Source organism: Argiope bruennichi, chromosome X2 (assembly GCF_947563725.1).
Source record: "Argiope bruennichi chromosome X2, qqArgBrue1.1, whole genome shotgun sequence".
Lineage (NCBI taxonomy): Eukaryota > Metazoa > Arthropoda > Arachnida > Araneae > Araneidae > Argiope > Argiope bruennichi.
Window position 1 is genome coordinate 28,253,223 of NC_079163.1, and position 19,327 is coordinate 28,272,549.

The 19,327-nt window shown below is 29.1% G+C and overlaps 1 protein-coding gene across 1 annotated transcript in view; it reads right to left on the bottom strand.

The window, feature by feature from the left end:
• Window positions 1–19,327, bottom strand: part of LOC129961107 (synaptic vesicle glycoprotein 2C-like) — a 98,695-nt gene that overhangs the window by 79,069 nt on the left and 299 nt on the right. The gene's annotated exons all lie outside the window — the stretch shown is intronic.

Genomic DNA, 19,327 nt, shown 5'->3' on the forward strand with positions numbered 1-19,327 from the left:
TCTTTTTAGCTCAGCAATATTTTAAATTATATTCGAAATGCACAATAAACGTTAACTTTTCGCATCACGAAAGCATTGACTCCAAAGCCATTCCTGAGGTAAAGCAGTTTAAAAATGATATCTCTCGCATTTGCGGGAACTCATTTAATAGATATTTCCAAGAAAATTACGACCTAAAAGTGTTGGGAAACCATTTTCTTTTCTTAAAATGCTCTCTTTTAGGTAATTACGATAATGATTTAAAGCAGCCTTATCATGAAATGTGTTACTCTCACGAGGTTCATTTGTTTCTCTAGGGACTTAAGATCTAAAGGTTTGAGCTCATTACATTTGCAAAAGAGAGTTCTTTGTATACTTTATAGTGTCAAAAATGAGGCCATTCTGACACGTCCGTAATAGTTAAAGAGTTAAAATGTTTTATCTTGGAAGATCGATCAGCTTTGTGTAAATGAAGCATTTTAACGAGGTTGGAGAAAAGTTTTCCTATTATTTGAGAACTAAGCTGAATAAACTTGAGAAGAATAATTTGGGGAGTATCAAATCATTGTGAAAGACATTATAATGGAAGCTGCAATGCAGGAAATCCTACAAAATCACATTTGTAGATGCACTTTCGCGGATAGCGAATATTTTAATCAGCTGCAAAACTGGTAGATGTTATTGGATGCAAATGCGTTGAAAATGTTAGCTCCACTAATTTACTTATCTGATATTTTAACTAAAATTTTTAAATTCATATAGAATAGGCGAAGCAAAATGAAAATACTCAATGAGTTGGTTAGCTATTGCTTTAAGGTGCTGAGTTATTTCAAAAATGTAAAAACTTATAGAAATATATGCATGATAATGTGGCTTATGAATTTGAAAGCCACATTATCATTTCATGCATTCATATCATTTTGTATCACAATAAAAAAGAATGCTATATCATTCACGTTCATGAACTTATTAAGTTAAAAAATGCTGTTTAAGAATCTAAGCTATATAAACACAATCCATGCTCTATTGCATACGAAATTAAAAATTACATGAAAAAAATATCATAGACTAGTTCTCAACGTAAAATAATCAGCAAAACCCTGCTGTTGTATTTAAGCATTACATTCAATAGAAAGATAAAGTCTTTTATGGGAGATTGCTCACTTACGACTTTCTATTATACTTATAAAATACGACACATTTTATAGTTAGCTTAAGGAAAAAAATAGAGTATTCATGCATATATTTTATTTTGCTATCAAGACAACATATCAAATTTCAATAACTTGTTTCTTGTGTTTTTGAGTTGTCGAGCTCATGTGCACTTGGACAGACTTACAAACAAACATTCACCTTTGTGATAGACTTGGCCCAAGATATTATACAAATCTACATTTCTTGTAATAAAACCAGATACTAAATTACACAAGTATAATTTCATTGCGTTTTCGAATTATCTTCCATATAGATAGATACACAGACTTAACATCTACGCATTTCACAAAATTTTTTATAACAATCTATAATGCTTGTGTAAACACTCCACTTTTGTTTGAATTCATCCATTTAGTGTGTCATATTCACAGGTAGACAAATGTGCATAGTTTCAGTTATGAATTTTTTTGAACTCGGGATGATCTAAACTTGGAAACTCATGAAATTCTCAAGATCGATATTTTTAAGAACAACTAAACTTTCCCTTTGTATATGACAAGATAACAACAAACGGTTGCACCACTCCGCCTGTAAGTACTCTGCTAAACTGAATGATTGGAATGCAGGGACAGAATAGACAAAAACTATGGTTGAGGCCTAAGGTCTATCACCAGTCACGGCATAACCTCACCCGTCGGAGACCTATCCGTCATTGGTAAGGGATAGCCAGTCCCACAGAATTTCTGTACCTACGAGGACGGTGAGAAAATCACCATACCGGAAGCTTCTCATCCCCACATCTAAGGTGCCGCTGAGGGGAGGGGGGAGAAAACGAGAAGGTAAGTCAGCCATCTAACTCTCCGATCAGTCACGAAGGCACAAGGATTTAAACCATAAAACTGAATGACTGGACCGCAGCAACAGAAACATTGGCGGGAACTGTGGTTGAGTCCTAAGGGCCGTCACCGGCCACGGTACAACCCTCCCCAAAGGAAGTACGTCCCGTCATCGATGGAAGGAGTCAGATCCCCCACCTATTAGTGTACCCCTCCAGGGTGGCGAGATCCAACCACCATGCCGGAAGCATCTCATCCTCATTTCGAGGTGCCCCCCGGGGGGTTAAACGAGAAGGTAAAATGCATCTGCAGTTTTATACAGTTTACATTTTCGAAGAAAAATAATTTTTAAATACATTCCCGTGCTACATAAATTATCTCAATTTAAAAGGAAAATTGTGAATTAACCAGATCTGTTGAATTTCCTCAAAATTTCAGTCGCAAAAGTCACCACAACATCTGCTTGGGGAGTTATTATTGAAACTCGTGGGCTTTTATCTACATGTTTCACTGTTAGTTGACATTAAATTCAAGGCATTTTTCGAAAACTGAGTGAAATAGATGCTATTTTAAGCAAAATACAACCAAGTTAAGATTTTGAAAACAACGCCTTTGAAATGATTTTGACGTGAAACAACAATTAATACAGTCTTAAATTTAGTACAACTACGTTTAATAAAACTCCGGTTTGAATTGGTGGGTATTTGCTTTTCGCGCAGGTGCTCTATTTGGTCATGCTTCGCCGAATCCATGGTAACAAGGCTAATCTTATTAAAAATTTATAAAAACCATTAAAACGAATTACAACAGGATAGAGATAAAATGTCGAATATTTATCTTATGCGTATTTTAATCTAAACATATAAAATTAAAAAAAAATAATTGAATAAACAAATATGGTACAATACGTTTATGCTGTGAACAAATAAGTTTAATCGATAAAATCTGTATATGATAGAAAAAAACGACTTTAATCGGGATATTTCTCCAACTAATCTTGTAGAATTACATGCGAATTAAGCACCGGGAAATATTCAATAAAGATTGTTAAAAAAAATAAATAGGGAGACTACTAAAGATACCTCTGAAATAAAATTAACGTTTTAATACGCATAGAAAACTTTTAATGAATACTGATTATTGTATTAAACAAATAAACGCAAAGATAATTTATTTTACCAAAACTGCTGGAACTAGCAGTAGCTTTAACATTAATTAATAAATAAAGTAATTACGCTCTCTGGAATAATTTATACAACATGGCAAGAATATAACTTTATCTTTCGTAGAGTAAGTTAAATACTTATTTCTTGCATTTCTTTCTCTTTTCTTTCTACGAAAAACAAACTGCACAACAATAGGCATAAAATATTCATTCTGTCCCAACACTTGTTTGTCCGATATATCTAACTCGAGTACTATTGTTAGTTGCAAAACCGTATCATCGATTCCGGCACGAGTCCACTCGTCGAGTATTGTTCTCATGGACCGTGATGCGGCATATCCAACCATAAATGTGCGATTCTTTTCACCAAGGGTGGGGGAAGTAAAGATCCGTTATTCCGCCCGGGGACATGGGGTATTGCGACCTTTTCCGTTAAATGTCGATAAATGCTCGGATTCAAAAAGCTAGCGAGCAGATGGATGACAGTATACGCGTCATGGGGATGGCATGGCACAATAGGCTCACATCTTGAGACCACATACGCGACGCAGCAATGCATCATAATTAAATAAAATATGCTTTATATCTATAGTTTTAATTATAAATTTTAAAATCTATGCTTCCCGAAAAATATTTTAAAATTTTATATCATGAATTACAGAATATAACTTATAAATTGCACAGTCAATGAACTTGTAAAAAAACTTATGTAATCTTTCCTTTAAGTTATTATTTCTACAAATTTTTAATACTTTTGAACCAATAAATAGCAAAATTATTATTTATTTATTCAATCATTGCTTTCTTTGTTAATTTGTGTACGACCCCTAAGACACGAACATCCGACATGATTTTTCTTCTTTGCGAACTCATATCCAGACATTTATGTCATTAAGTCCAGGCATTAAGTCAGCATTTATGTAGTTTCATATCTTTGAGACTTTTTGTGATAAATTGCTGAAATTTTGTACATGACTTTATTAGAGGATGGGGCACATTTTACTCATTGGGGAATTTTTTTTGTACGGGGTCCGTATAAAAATTTAAATTTTGTATTTTTTGAAGCTTAATTCCCTGAAAATTGTAATCGATTTCATAACATTTTTCCCCTTTTTTTATGCAACTTTGTAATTTACAGTATATGTCTATGATCAATATTTAAGGAATAAAAGCCGCGGTGAAGGTTTTTGAGACACCCTGTATAGTATTTAAAAAAGTTTAAATTCTCTTTGCAAGTGTAAATTTCACTAATTTCTTGGAAACTATGAAAAAGTCTAATGCTATATACGCAAGAATTATTTTTATCAAATTAAATTCCTTGCTTTATCGTTACTGAACTTTTTTTTTACGGCAATTTCCAACACCTTTTTCTAAGTGAATTTGGGAAAATAAAATTCGATTGAAAGTGAGTTTGTGAATCTTTTTCAGTCGAAAAAAAAAGAGTTTCAAAGACTTCTAATGATGTAGCTACCTAAACTTGTAATGTCATACTTGATATTGATTTGCAAATCGTCAGGTGAAAATCGAATAAAAGAATGACTGTGCTTGTCACGATATTCCCTTTAGTTGCTCTCTCTCTCTCTCTCTCTCTCTCTTTTTTTTTTTTTTTTTTTACAAATTCGCTTATGATTTCAGCTTTCAAATCGTTTCCCAATAAATAACCTCATTAGAGTAGAGTCTCCTGTATGCTTTTTAGCTTTGTTGAAATTCCATTAAATAAAAGATTCCTATCATTTATGACTTCCAGATATTTCAGTTCATTTTGTAGGAATGAACTGAAATTCTTTATTCTTCTCTGAGGCATGCAAATAAAAATTCCAAGGCTTTTTAAATTTGTTTTCATTAGCTATTTTTAAATCATTTTAATAAACAAGGCGATCTTGATTGTTCAACCAAATGAAAGCGTTATTACTAGATATCATAAGTTGTTATTCTGAATTTTATTTTCTTTATTGTTATTTATTGTACTCTATTGTTATTTGAATTATTATTATCCTCATACATGTTTACAGAATATTGAATGAATTCAAATTTATCTAACATCTTAATAATCTCCAACTCTATCCCATTTGTTATTCTGTTTACAAAAAAGGAATTTTTAATGATATTCTTCCAAGTTTGTTTAGTATTTTAGATCAATATAGTCAACATATGGAATATTTAGCTCTCTCAAAGATCTTAAATTTTTGTGATCTGAACTCATAAATAAAAACAAGACTTTTAAAGATAAAACAAAGATTAAATTTTGATTATTTGTGCATGCAATGATTGACTTTATCTTTCTCAATCATCTCGAAACTCTTAAAAAGATTTTTCTGAACTTTATTTTCTGGAAAAATGTGAAAAGAGGAAACTAATAAACAATTTTTTGAAAACTATTATTATTATAGATTCTAATGCAAGTTTACTTCAGTTTATGAAAAATAAGCTATAACCAACCCATACCAAACTGAGCCCCATTGTAGTGAATGCATTTTTCATCATGTCCACTTTAAATTTGGATTGTTATTTGAAACATGTTCAGATTATTAAAAAAAAAAACACTTGAAAGTGTCTAAGTGTGATATAATTATTTTTAATAATTTCCAATCAAAGCGTTTTCCTAAATTTATAATTTACTCTAAACGTTGAGGAAGTGTTAACAACTTCTTAATCAGGGTAAGTGTACTTTCCTAGCTTCTCTTGTGTAATTACAAAATGTAATGCATTTCCTATTCAGCTTCGTAATAAAGTGAATAGATTCAAGCATTTATTTTGAATCAGTTGAGTCTAAAACTGGATACAAGTTTTCAATTCTGGTATCAAGGCGACACACCATATTTTTTGGAGCCTGTTCATATACGCAAAGACAGTATACCAAATGGATTTAATTCCGTTTAGATGCAGAAATACAAATTTGATGTAAAAATCATATACTAAAATTTATCGATCTAGCGTTTTACGCTTCTGAGTTTCTTATTTATGTGATCAGAGAGATGCATGTTTAAGAATTTGGTCAAAATTATAATGAGTTTCTGCAATATTAGTAATAAAACCATACGCCAAATTTCATTTACTTAGCGAATTTTGCTTTGTAGGTAACGCGTTCACTTTTCCATGGACAGACAGAAAGAAATACTTCCCGAAGACGTATTTCATACAAAAGGTGACGAAACGATACCATTTTAAATAACAGCAGATAAAATACGGGAATTATGTTTGCCAATCAGGATGTAACTACTAGAGGGGAATTTGGTAGGCTATCTGTACCCTAAAATTGCATATTTTTATTAAATATTGAACGAAATCTATCAAATTTGTTTTTCTATGGGCTTGTGAACATAATAATTCAAAAATGCAATCTGCTTGATGGATGAAATTTAGTGCATGTTTTTATCATCAATGTTTAGATGTGTATTAAATTCAATCATGCAATCTGCTTGATCAAAATTCTGCTTGATTCAAAAATGCAATCTGCTTGATGGATGAAATTTAATGCATGTTTTTATCATCAATGTTTAGATGTGTATTAAATTAAGAACAAAATGCATTCATGGTTTTACTCTTTGTTTGCATGTCAATTAATACAGTATATAACCGCGAATTCTAAAAAGAGCAAATGAGTGATTACAACATTAATGCAGATCAGTGTTTACAGACCAGTATTACAGTTTGGAAGAAATTAGCCAACAGGAATTGGCATTGCGCCTAAATGGACACTCGATCCTCTTTGTTGCACGACGAAGCTAAACTCAAAACGCGAGACTTAAGAACATTTTGACTTGAGAATACTACTATTATATTTCATTTTAAGAAAAAAAGAAATAATGGGAGAAAGAATGATTTTATTTCCATGAGGATAAAAATTCTCTATTCTATTCGGTTTAGAAAGTTTTTTTTTAAAAATCTTATTACGAAATCACATCTTCGAATCATAAGTACGTAAAATGATATACCATAAGTTACTTGTAACAAATAAGTAAGAGATAATTTTCAGATGAATATATGATATCGGGTATATGCATATAAATGATTTCCAGATAAATATGTGATTTTCAGACGAATGATTTAGCTTGAAAAAATGTTGAATAGCTCTCCTGATGAAATTATTTATCCCCTTTAAGCGAGATAAAAAAAATATCATTGAAATTCCTCAGTGCATGCCCATTGTCCCTGATTCATTTAGCATTTGTTCCTAAATAACAAAATATGCCATTTCTTCATTTAAAGAAACAAACAAACAAAGTGGCCTAAAGCCCTCTAATCACTACCACGCCATCCTTCTTTATTTCCCTTGAGGAAAAGAAGAGAAACGGAGAAAAATGGGACGGGATTACTGACATTTCTCATTCTTCTTTAGTTTCTCTAAAGAACCTAAATTGAATGCATCCGAACAAATAAAGATTCTCTATTATACTGAGCTTTTGAAATTTGATTTCCAATTCATCACACTTTGGTATAAATGTGTATATTAAATTCGAGTTAATTTTAGAAGTCACTATCATATTAAATATAATAATATAACAATGAATATTAAAAATGATTAGCTTGAAGGACATAGCTTAATAAATATGCTCATTCTGATTCAAAACGAGAGCTATTTTTGTATGAGTCTCATAACTTTGGGTAATAATCAGATGTGAAGGACGATACTTGATCTGGAACTTCCCTTTTCATATTTCTTACCACACTTGCAAACTGACACATTTAAAGCATTCAATTCATTAATCAGTCGGAGTTAAATTAGTTCCAATAGAATTAACATGCACTATACTAGTTTATACAGCTATTCTTCGTTGGGTTGCTTCGGAAATTGAAGCTTCTTACAGGGAAACTAGATCATTAGAAATCTGACCACTGTGACCATAGAAGGAAATAACGCGAGAAGTTTCCGATACGATAATTAAGTCGAAAATAACACCGTAGCATTTTGTTGCTATTGGAAGAGACAGAGGAACAAAATGTGCCCCTATGTTTTCTGTTTCCTACCTTAAAGATTTAAAATCAAAAGTTACATAGATAAAAAGTTAATTTTATGTTAACTTGATTCATAATGAACTCATATTTTATATTCCTTCAACAACTAAAAACAAAAAAATAATATTTTAGTATCACAGCAAACTTTCAGAAGTCCACTAATATTGAATTCTCCCATTATTTTTATCTTGATTTTGCCAGAATTTGATGGATTGCAAAAAGCGTTTATTTCAGAGGGACGAATTTCAATTCAGAATTGTAGGAAATGATTATATATCACAAGCAAATAAAAAAAATCAGTTTTTATTGAAATTTTAAGTAAAAAAACTGTTGGGAAACTGGATACGATAACTTGAAATTCCAGTCAGTTCAATAGCTAAACATAAGATTTCTAAAACTTATGGACTTCGTCCCAAGGAAGCAGCACCTAATTCTGTTAGATTCTATAATTCTAATAAGCAAAATTATTTTAAAATCTGTTTTGATAAAAAAAAAAAGTCAAATATTTATTTCCAAATAAACTGTTTTTCCAAATTATTTTTGTTTAAAAACTAATTCATGACATATTTCGTGTTTTCCTCCTTTATATAAACAGTATCAACTGAAAAAAATGTAGGGCACTGATAGGATCTAGGAATTTCCTTTCAGTCAAGAAAGCATCAAGATTGGAAATACTTTCGAAATTCCGAGCCTAAAGATAACCTTTTGCCTTGAGCTATGAAACTCACAGCATACACTATCAGATCAAAAGTGTTTGAACACTTACGGATTCGCACATTTTTTTCGTATTTCTCCAGAAAATTTTGGGCGTCTTTCGATCAAATAAAGAATACGATTGGATTCACATTTTACCGTGAAGATTCGTTTTCGAAGGCCCTCAGGGGGCCGACCAGAAATCGATGCGAAAGAAAATGATTTGCGCTCACCCTGTTACACAGAAAGCTGATGACGATTTGAAACTTTCAGCGACGATTTTCTTTGCATTTTCGTAAAATTGGCAAACATATCCAGGAAGATATAATTTTTTTTTTAAATCACAAATTTCACCGCAATGTTTTTGCTTATAAAATGTAGAGTTCAATCAATGATACAAAACTTACATAATATATAGCAATCTTTTATTGAAGTCTTATGTTAAAAATTTAAAGTAAATTCTTTAAATATTAGAAGTATGAAAATTTTAGTAAATAAATTTTAATTGCTCATACTTGAAATTTAGTATATGGTTTTTCTTCTCTCATTTCAAAGCCAGATATATAGAATATACATAAAAAATTCACTTGAACATTGTTAAGATTCAGAAACATATTGGCATTTTCGTAATCTGAATTTTAGTTACTTTCTAAGCTAGATGATGAAGAATTTTCCACAAATTGATATTTTTTAAATTAGTATTTGTGAACATTAGTGTATTGAATTGCGAACTGAATATTGTTAAGATTCAGAAAAATATTGGCATTTCAGTTATCTGAATTTTAGTTACTTTCTAAGCTAGATGATGAAAGATTTTCCACAAATTGATACTTTTTTTAATTAGTATTTGTGAACATTAGTGTATTGAATTGCATAAAGGTTCGAAATAAACTAAATATTCTTGCATACTCATAAATAAGGTAATACACATAATTTAAATTGCAATAAATTAAGAATTATAAATAACAATACACAACAGAATCTGTACAATTTGGGAAGGAAAATTTAAATATTATATTTTCGTCACTTAAATCATGGTACATTTTTCAAAACTTTAAATCAAGGCATTCGATGAAGCAATCAAACAATTAATCATGAGATTTTATAGAGAGTATTTCTAAATATTGTGTTTATAATCACCATAAATCCATAATAGTAATCTTGGAAGAAATTAAGGTCAACAAATGATTACATGAACCAGGCATTTTTCACAAGCATTCAATATTTAAATATTTTTGTAACAAGAATAAAATAAAGCAACGGGATTCTGCTAATAAAAGAACTGTTGAATAAATAAATCCTGAAAAATTGATTGCTGAACTTCTGAGATTTATAGATGAAAAATTTAGAATTATTGAAACTGGAACTTTGAAAGTTGAACTTCTGAGATTTATAGATGAACAATTTAGAATTATTGAAACTGGAACTTTGAAAGTTGAACTTCTGAGATTTATAGATGAACAATTTAGAATTATTGAAACTATAACTTTGAAAGTTGAACTTTATAAAGTAAAAATTCTTCCTTTTAATGTTTTTATTTCATTTTCGAAATAACATGCGCGAAATTCAAATTAAATCAAAATTTATCAGAATATTTCTAGTAAAATAGTTATAAGCCCTAACTTTTATATTTTTAATTTCATCAAAAGGATCTGGAACAGATAAAAAGGAACGTTTAAGAAAAAATCTTTTTTTTCTTTTGAAAATTTCTCGGGTTTTTTTCCCCCTTTTTTTTCTTTTCTTTCTTTCATTCTTTTTTAAGGAAAGATGTTTTTATCAGCCTGAAATACAAAAACTTAAATTAAATGATTTTTTAAAATACATTTTTACATAGAGTTAAAGTGTTTAAAACCCTTAAAGAAATTTTCATGTTTTATCGAAACTATGAGGAATACGGAAGTAAACATTTTTAATACCCTTTTATTTGCTGCAATGAATCACCTTTTACGTCGGAAAGATCACGAAAACTTTCCGAGACGCAAAGGCTATTGCTCCTGTATGAATGAGTCGCTTTGATTACTCAGTTGCATCAGGTACTCTCTCAATAATATGGTGAATGCAGAAATGATACATCAGTCACTAAAGAAGAAAGTAATGTCAATTCATGAATCACGCAGATCTTATTAATCGGCTCTATTATTTATTTATATGAAGAGTTTTTTTTTTTTACCATTCTAAGGAAAGGAAGCGATTCAATAGATCAATTAATACATTTAATCGGTTTTAGATGAGTGTGAAAAAAATGATTCTAGTCTGATATTAAACGTTTTTCTAGAAAAAAAAATTGACTGAAGCAAAACGGTTATTTCCCATCAACCCCTATTCGATTAATCGAATTGTAGTAGAATTATTAAAATATAAATAAGTTTTTTGCAATATTTACAATGTAAATTATTCACAACTATCTCAGAATTCTCGTATATTTTTGTTATTTTATAATTTAATAATGTAGTATACAAAGTGTCCCAAGGAAATGGGACAAGCTTTTATTTCCCTAAATATTAAACCGAAACATATGCTTCCAATTTAAAAATTTCATTAAAAAAGGCGGGCAATTGTACAAAAATATTTTGGTTTCTGTCAGGGGAGAATGATATTAAAAAGTTTTAAAAAATCAAATTTTTATATGTCCTCCATAGCGCAAAAGTGTCAATTAGTAAAATACTTCTTTTGCATTCATCTGTGCATAAACAGTTTCACATTCGTATCTACAAAATCTGCATAGATATGCATATTGTTAAATTTAGTGAGACTAATCACAAATTTAGATATTTATTTCAGAAATGCAAATTTATTAGTGCAGAAAAAGAGTCATATTTATCTAATAATATATCATCCAATCCCTCAAAGAAATGTGCTAATCATTCAAAATGTTTTTCATTTTCATTGGCCAACTTAATAAAGAAGGGAACAGATGCTTTATAAACTGAACATTTAAGCTATCTCAGAAAAGTGCTGGAATACCGAGCAAGAAAATAAAATCCTTTGTTCGCACTTGGAATCTTTCTAAAAAAATGTCGTAGTTTATAAACAAGGAAAGTTTGGATATGCTGACGATGTATGTAATCGCAATGCCAAATTAGTTGTAGAAGACAAACGTCGTTTTCAGAATTCTCTGCAATCTTCTAGGAAGTGCGTTTAGAGAACGGTTTAGAGATTATAACTATAGGATCCTTACTTTCCCAGAGAGAACAGGGAAATATGAGGAACTATACATGCGATGCAAAAATTTTTATGTTGCCTTATTTTTCAAGTTATCAACTTCCTAGAGTATGAATTCAAGATTACTTTCAAGCTCAGTCCAGAATTCAACATTACAAAATCGATAGTGTAAAGATTATTTGTTGTTGTTTCTAATGGTACTTGCCATGGACAAGCTCGTTAACGAAATCGGCGATTTTAATCCGAGGGTGCGTCTCTTGTTTTTTAGTAGCGCCAACAATGGCCAAGAGTACGTCTTAGCTACTCGCGTATCACATACGCTTGCACAGCCCCTTTTTACATGGGTGCACATTCACACAGATTAAGAACAACCATGCCCGAAGCGGGACTCAAACCCAGAACGTCCAGGTCACGGGGAAGACGCTCTACCCCTATGCCAGGAAGCCAGTTGTAAAGATTATTTTAATGTAATAACTTGCATCCATATAATATACAACTACACGATCGATGTCTAGAATTTTACAATTGGACTCTAAATTAGGTAAAATCAAATCCTTCTATTCTAAGAAATACTATTTAGGCTGGCGAATATTGCTTGAATTAGGAAAAACTTATTAATATTCAAAACTATGACATTTGGATTAGTAAAAATTCATTCTGTTCTCAAGAAATTCATAATCAATGGCAATTTTCTATGAATGCGTGATGTGGCATTTTGGAAACTCCATTTTCACAACAGCCTGCTGAATGATGACAGATATATTCAATTAGTTTTTATTAGCATTATGTTGATTTAAGGGATTATTTCGCTTTGCTAGAACAGGCTCTGTCTAGATATCTGCAGACGAGTTCAAAAAGCCTGTCTTTAATTCACAAGTGATGAACTCGAAAGCATAAATACAATTATCATTAAAGGAATGCAACTTTGTATGCATCTAAGGAGTTCATTTTGAATAACTTTTTAATCACTTCAATTAATATATTACCTGGCCATTTTTTCGCATTCAATGAAAGTAAATAAATGCGTTATTCTTTTCTGATTCTGCGCTTTTTATAATCTTTAGTGATATGTATATTATCCCTGAAAATTACAAAGGAAGACTCGCTCAAACGCCGGCAAAGGTATGAAAAGCAGTCTGAGTCAATAAATTTTCCTTTTAATATTTCAACAAATTTTATTGATAGAAGAATAAAATTTTATATGTGTATAGCTGGATATAAGGAAAATATTTTCCTATTTGACACTTTTCCGTTCAATGTTTGTAAATATTTATTATGCTCCTGGAAAAAGTCGAAAAATTTTCATACATTTGGTTATCTTGTTTGATGAAACTTTGTAGCTGGAAGTATACGTTTAATTGTAATAATTAAGAAAATAAATGGCTGTTTTATTTTATGTGCACTCTGTATAACTTTCCAATTTATTATTATTTTTTTTTGTAATTAATCATTTGGTAATAATTATTTTTAAAAGAATAATATATAATAATAATTTTTACAATTATAAAACATTATGTAATTTAATATTAAGGCTTATATGATGTTTAGAATTCTAACACAATTACAATTCTAATAAGTTGAACTTTTCATGAATATCATCCTTTGTAAAAAAAGAATTCTTTTTTGGGCACATGCCGATTTTTTAAAGTGCCCAAAATAGGTTTTTTAATTACCCTTCGTTTATAGGTGATTATACTTTAATTTGTTGAAAATAGATTTTTTTTATGATTCTAATATTAAGAAACTATACTGAACATGATTTTAAATTTAATTTGATGATATTTGAATGGATAGTTTAAAATCTGTGTCAATTAAACTATTCTATGGGTAATTATGTTATTTTAAAAGCTGTTTGCTTAATTCACCTGTTTTTTGTACGCTCTTACGATTTCCGCTAGTTTATAAACTACATTAGTTACCTTAATCATATATTTTTTATAGCTGTTCAAAAAACCTCACTAGTAATTTCCATATTTAAAAGAGTAACTCTTCCTAAAAAGATTTTAAAGGATAAAAAGATGATATCGATATTGGTAACAACAACCTTTCAATAAGTTAATTCAAAGGCCAAGAATATATTTTTACACCTATTCATTATCAACCAAAAGAACAATAATAAATATTTTGGAAAATAGAGAAACGCACATATTTTTATTCTATTGTCTAGGTGTATCATTTATTTCATATTACATTTCAGATTCAGAACAGAGGTTTCTTAAAATAACATTTTTAAGGTAACTTGGTCAGAGAAACAACAGGAATATGATTTTCCTTCCTTTCAAGTCAATGGGAAATAAAATATTTGGTTCCTTTCCAATGTTCGTAAGATTGCATGTTCTTGCGTTTTCCCATTAGCAATTAATCTAACCATCATTATAAGCTTATACTATAGGGTGTGGGATGAATCTTCTATAAATAGCTATTTTAGAACAGATCGATAAGTACCAGTGGGAGAATAAACCTTAATGGCTAGTAATGCAACATTTGTTCCATCTCTTACACGGAGAGAAAATTCTACTGATATAGTATCAGTAATGCTCCATAAAGAAGTACAAAAGGAGAAAGTTTAGCTACAAGAGGTAGAAAAGAAGAAAAATTTGCTATATTGTATAGCAAAGAGAATCTAAATCTCGTTAGCAGAATATAACAACATTTAAAGCAGCTCTGTTTGCAGTCAAACAAATCGCATGGATTCAGAATAAATTCGTATAATTCCGTAAGATATTTTATATTAATCGTTTAGCGAAGAGAATTTAAAGCTATTCTGCAGAATATAACGACATTTAAGACAGCATTATTCGTAGTCGAATGTATCAGATGAATTTTAAAACAATTTGGACAGCTAAGAGCAAATCAGGAATAAGGTTTAACTTTGGCATACAACGAAGGCAATTAATAGATCATTTGCGGAATATTGCAATATTTAAAATATTCCTTTTTTTTTTTTTTTTGTCGAATGAATCAAATGAATTCAAATAGATTCCGTATAACTTCGTATAAAGCTGAAAAAGAAGAAAGTTTGATTTAGTTATACACAGAAGAGAATTTAAAATTCCTTTGCAGAATATAACGATATTTAATCGAACAAAGTAGTTAAATTTAAAAAAAGAACGACAGCAAAAACCGAAAGGAACTTCGACTATTTTCTCAATAGGGCATTTTTTTATTTAGCTTCATTATATAGTGCGGATTCATTTGGGGACGGTACCTATTCCTGTTGGCCTATTGGATCTAAAATTTGACAAAAATAAATACATGATAGACAGACAATTTAGTCTTTGATGGATTTGATATAAACTTAGATTCATTTATATAATTTTGGTGATAAAAACCACATGTCAAATTTCACCTAATTCGTTGTATATTCGCGTGTGTACGAATGGATAGAAGGCTTCCTTTGAAATTTTATAGAAATTTGCAATTTTGTTGTTAAAGCCAAATTTCAAGATGTGTTTTCCTATTCACTAACAAACAGATATAATCTCTAAACAATTTTTTCTTGCTTCAGGGAGGTATAAAATTTGATAATTTATTTAATCTAGAAGTCGAATTATTTAGCGATTACATTATTTTCACTAGTAGAAAAAGAAAAGCTCTTTAATTTCGGAAATTAAAAAAAATAAATCATTTGCGACATTTTAGTATAGTCATTTTCCTAAACAGAATTAAAAAGTTGTTACTTTTCCTTTATTGATAATTACTTTTGGTTAAAATTTATTTTTAGTTACATTTTTGCTCTATCAGATTTGAAGTAAGTTTTCTACAAATATTTGTCAGTCGTCGAGATGATTTTACGAAACTTGATTTACGAACATGCAAGAGATAATTGTGTACATAACGGAATTCGATTGACTTTAGCTACTACCTATAAAAGTGCTTTGCACAGTTTTATTCCTTCCATAAGAAATATTTCTCAATTTACTGAAAAAAATGACAGTAGAAATAGACCTTTAAAAAAATTACAGCATTTGAATTAGAATTACAATATTTAATTTTACGGTATTTTATAAATTATTAACATAACAACATTTTAATCAGGATTTAACCTCCCAAAAATAATAATTTTTTTTAGTCAGAATTAGACTACTCAAACAAAAGTAATATTTTAATCAGAATCAGACCATTTAAAAATGGAGATATTTTAACCAGAATTAGGCCTCCGAAATTTGGTCAGATTTTCTACCTCATTATTTTTGCATCATAAAATTTAAAATGAGGCATTTTAAAAAGAAGGTAGATAAATTGGACGATCTCTGAAGGATGATAATTATCAAAAATTAAATAAAGTATTTTATAAATCAAAAGTGTGATCTAGACTTATTCATTTAATATGATTGCAATTTTATTTCTTTTCAAGTGATATTTATTATGTATTTAATTAACTTTATTTAAATGAATAACATTTAAAAATTTTATTTCCTTTGAGATTCTCTAGTGTCATGATCTTACAAGTTGTCTGCTGATAGTTCATAAGTAAGTAGTTTTAAATCGCAGAACGGATCTGAAATGACTCGCTCCAATGAATACCAGATCGTGCATAAAGAATAAGGAAACAATTCTTCCTAAAGGAGATCTAAGATTATATCATTTGCTCGTATTTAAATTAGATCGTCTGGCAGTTTTTATTCTTTAAAGCAATTTTAAATTCTTTTCCTTCGAAAATGAAAAAGAGCATTTAGTTTGATTTTATTTCCATCCATATATTTAAAATAAAATTGGTATTATCTGCATAACTATTAATGTATAAATAAATTAAATAAAAGCGATTAAATCAATTACAGTTAAAAGCAGTAAATAAAATTAAAGAGTTAAATCAAATAAATCAAATTGATTTTTTAAATGCGATTTTCATTAGAATACTATAAAACAGATTTTTTTATTCATTTTAATTAATTTTTATTTCTGCCCTTGTTTTTTAGTATAAGCATTAAAGAATTTTGAAATTATTATTTTTCTTAAACTCACTACAAAGCGGTGTCCCTTGAATTTTATGGAATTAAATTCAAGTCCCTTGAATAATGAAATTAAATTGAATTAATTTATTATTCACTGAAAATTTGTTTCTTAAAATATCAAGATAGTGTATTTCCATCGAGAAAACGTAACTGTAAAATATTTCAGAATTCTAGCACATTGAGGTGTGAGTTTAAAACAAAATTCCATTTTTACAAATACGAGACAAATCAAATTACATAAAATTGTTCAAAAAATATCTATTCCTCTCTCGTTTCTTTTCTTCAGTTGAATGTAAATTACATATGTGAAACAATAAAAATATTTGTTTTGGACTATAACTACAATATATTGACAGTGCATATGCACTCACTTGACCAGACTTTCAGCTGCTTAGATTGACGCAACTGATAGCTTAAATGGCCTGGTAGAAATTTAGAAGCCGAAGTGAAAAGTCGATAATTCGAGATTCGATTGTACTTGAAACATTCCACGAATGCAAAATTGTTGTAGGTTAAATGCACTCCCATTACTGAGCTTGGAGATGGGAATACCGGGCAGTAAATACCGGCCGTACCAAGCCTCAAATCGTCTCATAAATTTTAAATTAATGACTCTCGAGTTTTTTCAAAAGGGGACATTAACCAAATAAATCGAATCTAATGTAATTTATTCATCATATTCAAGCTAATTTATACCAACTTCTACAAAAGAATTGAATAGCTATTATCTCTTTTTCTTAATTTTGTTAGGATATAAAAAAGAATTAGAAAAAAATTGTTATACTTTTTGGTATACGAAATCTATGAAATAGTACTTTTCAAAAAAGAAATGAATAGCCATGATCACTTTTTTCTTAATTTTGTGAAGATAAAGAAAATAATTAGCAAAAATAGTTATAATTTGGTACACGAAATCTATGAAATGGTAATTTTCAAATAATTATGTTTCCTTTCTGAGCTCGAAGTAGTTAGAAAAATGAGTTTTGTATTACTAATTCTTAAAAATTTTAACTGATTAGCATAATTTATCAAAATGTCTCTTTTTGAAAATTTTTGAAATATCAAATTCTAACACGATTTTTTTTTAAATATCATTTTGGGTAAACTCATTTTGAAAAAGGTAAAAAACGCCATTTTAATTATATTCTGAAAATGCATTTTATTTGAAAATAAATATTTCAAGAAATAAATGAAGTCCTTGATATTTAAAACTTAATTTAATATTTGCCCCTCTTTAAGTTCAACTTTCAGCACCTTTACATTTTTGCGTCATTTAGATTTCCTCTTTAAAAAATTTTGTTTATCCGAATCGCATATCAGTTCAGAAACAAGACTTAAAGAATTTTTGTGTACAAAATAAACTGCAAAAATAAGATTCAAAATGCGGAGAATCTAATATCTTTTAGATTTTCACTTTTATGTATAGAAAAAGAATAAAAGAAGAGATAAGCCTTTATTATCAGAAAATATAAAATTTGCTTTAAAATTACTAATTACTTAATTATTAAAATTTACTTCAAAATATGAATTGTTATGATAATTATCAATATTTTATTTCGAGTTGTAAACTTTAAAAATATTCAAGAATTTTTACCCTTTTAAGGAATCAAAATTGGAAACTATCAAAATAAAATTATTTTTTTAAAATAAACAATTTTGAATGCTGCATGTAATTGTTTTTAAAAGATGAATTTTAGTTTACAATGCGAAACAATAGATGAAAATGTTTTAAAGCAAATATCGATGGTGAGAAATCTGAATTTCTATCAACCAAATAATTTGTTAATTTATTTATAAAGAATAAGACAACATGCAAAACTGATTAAAAATTAATCTTTTCCAATTTTGCGTTACAGTGTATCAAAAATTATACAGTTCCCTTTTTTCTTTTAATTGATAACTTCTGCAATTTGTAATATTTTAATTTAATAAATTTGATGTAACTCATTCAATTATTTTTTCTTTCGTAAATTGTTTTAAAAAATGATATTTCATTATTTTTTTTCTAGTTGTGCCATTTTAGTACATAATTCTACGAAACACTATGAGCTTCCAGAAAAAATAAGACAAACAAATAGGACATCGTAAGATCTATTTACTTTTAATTTAACTTATTTCTACTGAATACATCCCATAATTTTTCTTATCAAAATTTTAACCAAGCAAAACTTTATTACAATTATTTGAAACTATAACTGAAAATTCGAATCGATTATCTGAAAAGTCGAAAAACTTTAGCTTCCGCTTTATTGCGTAATAATTTTTCGCTCTTTAGAAAAACAAATTGAAACTTACATTGTCCGTTAGAAACTGAAAAAAATAAAATTTCTTCTTTATCTGATCAAAACAAAAATGTATAATATTTTATAAACGTGTAATATTAATATCTGATATCCCTTATTTTCTTATCTAAACAAAAACAACCA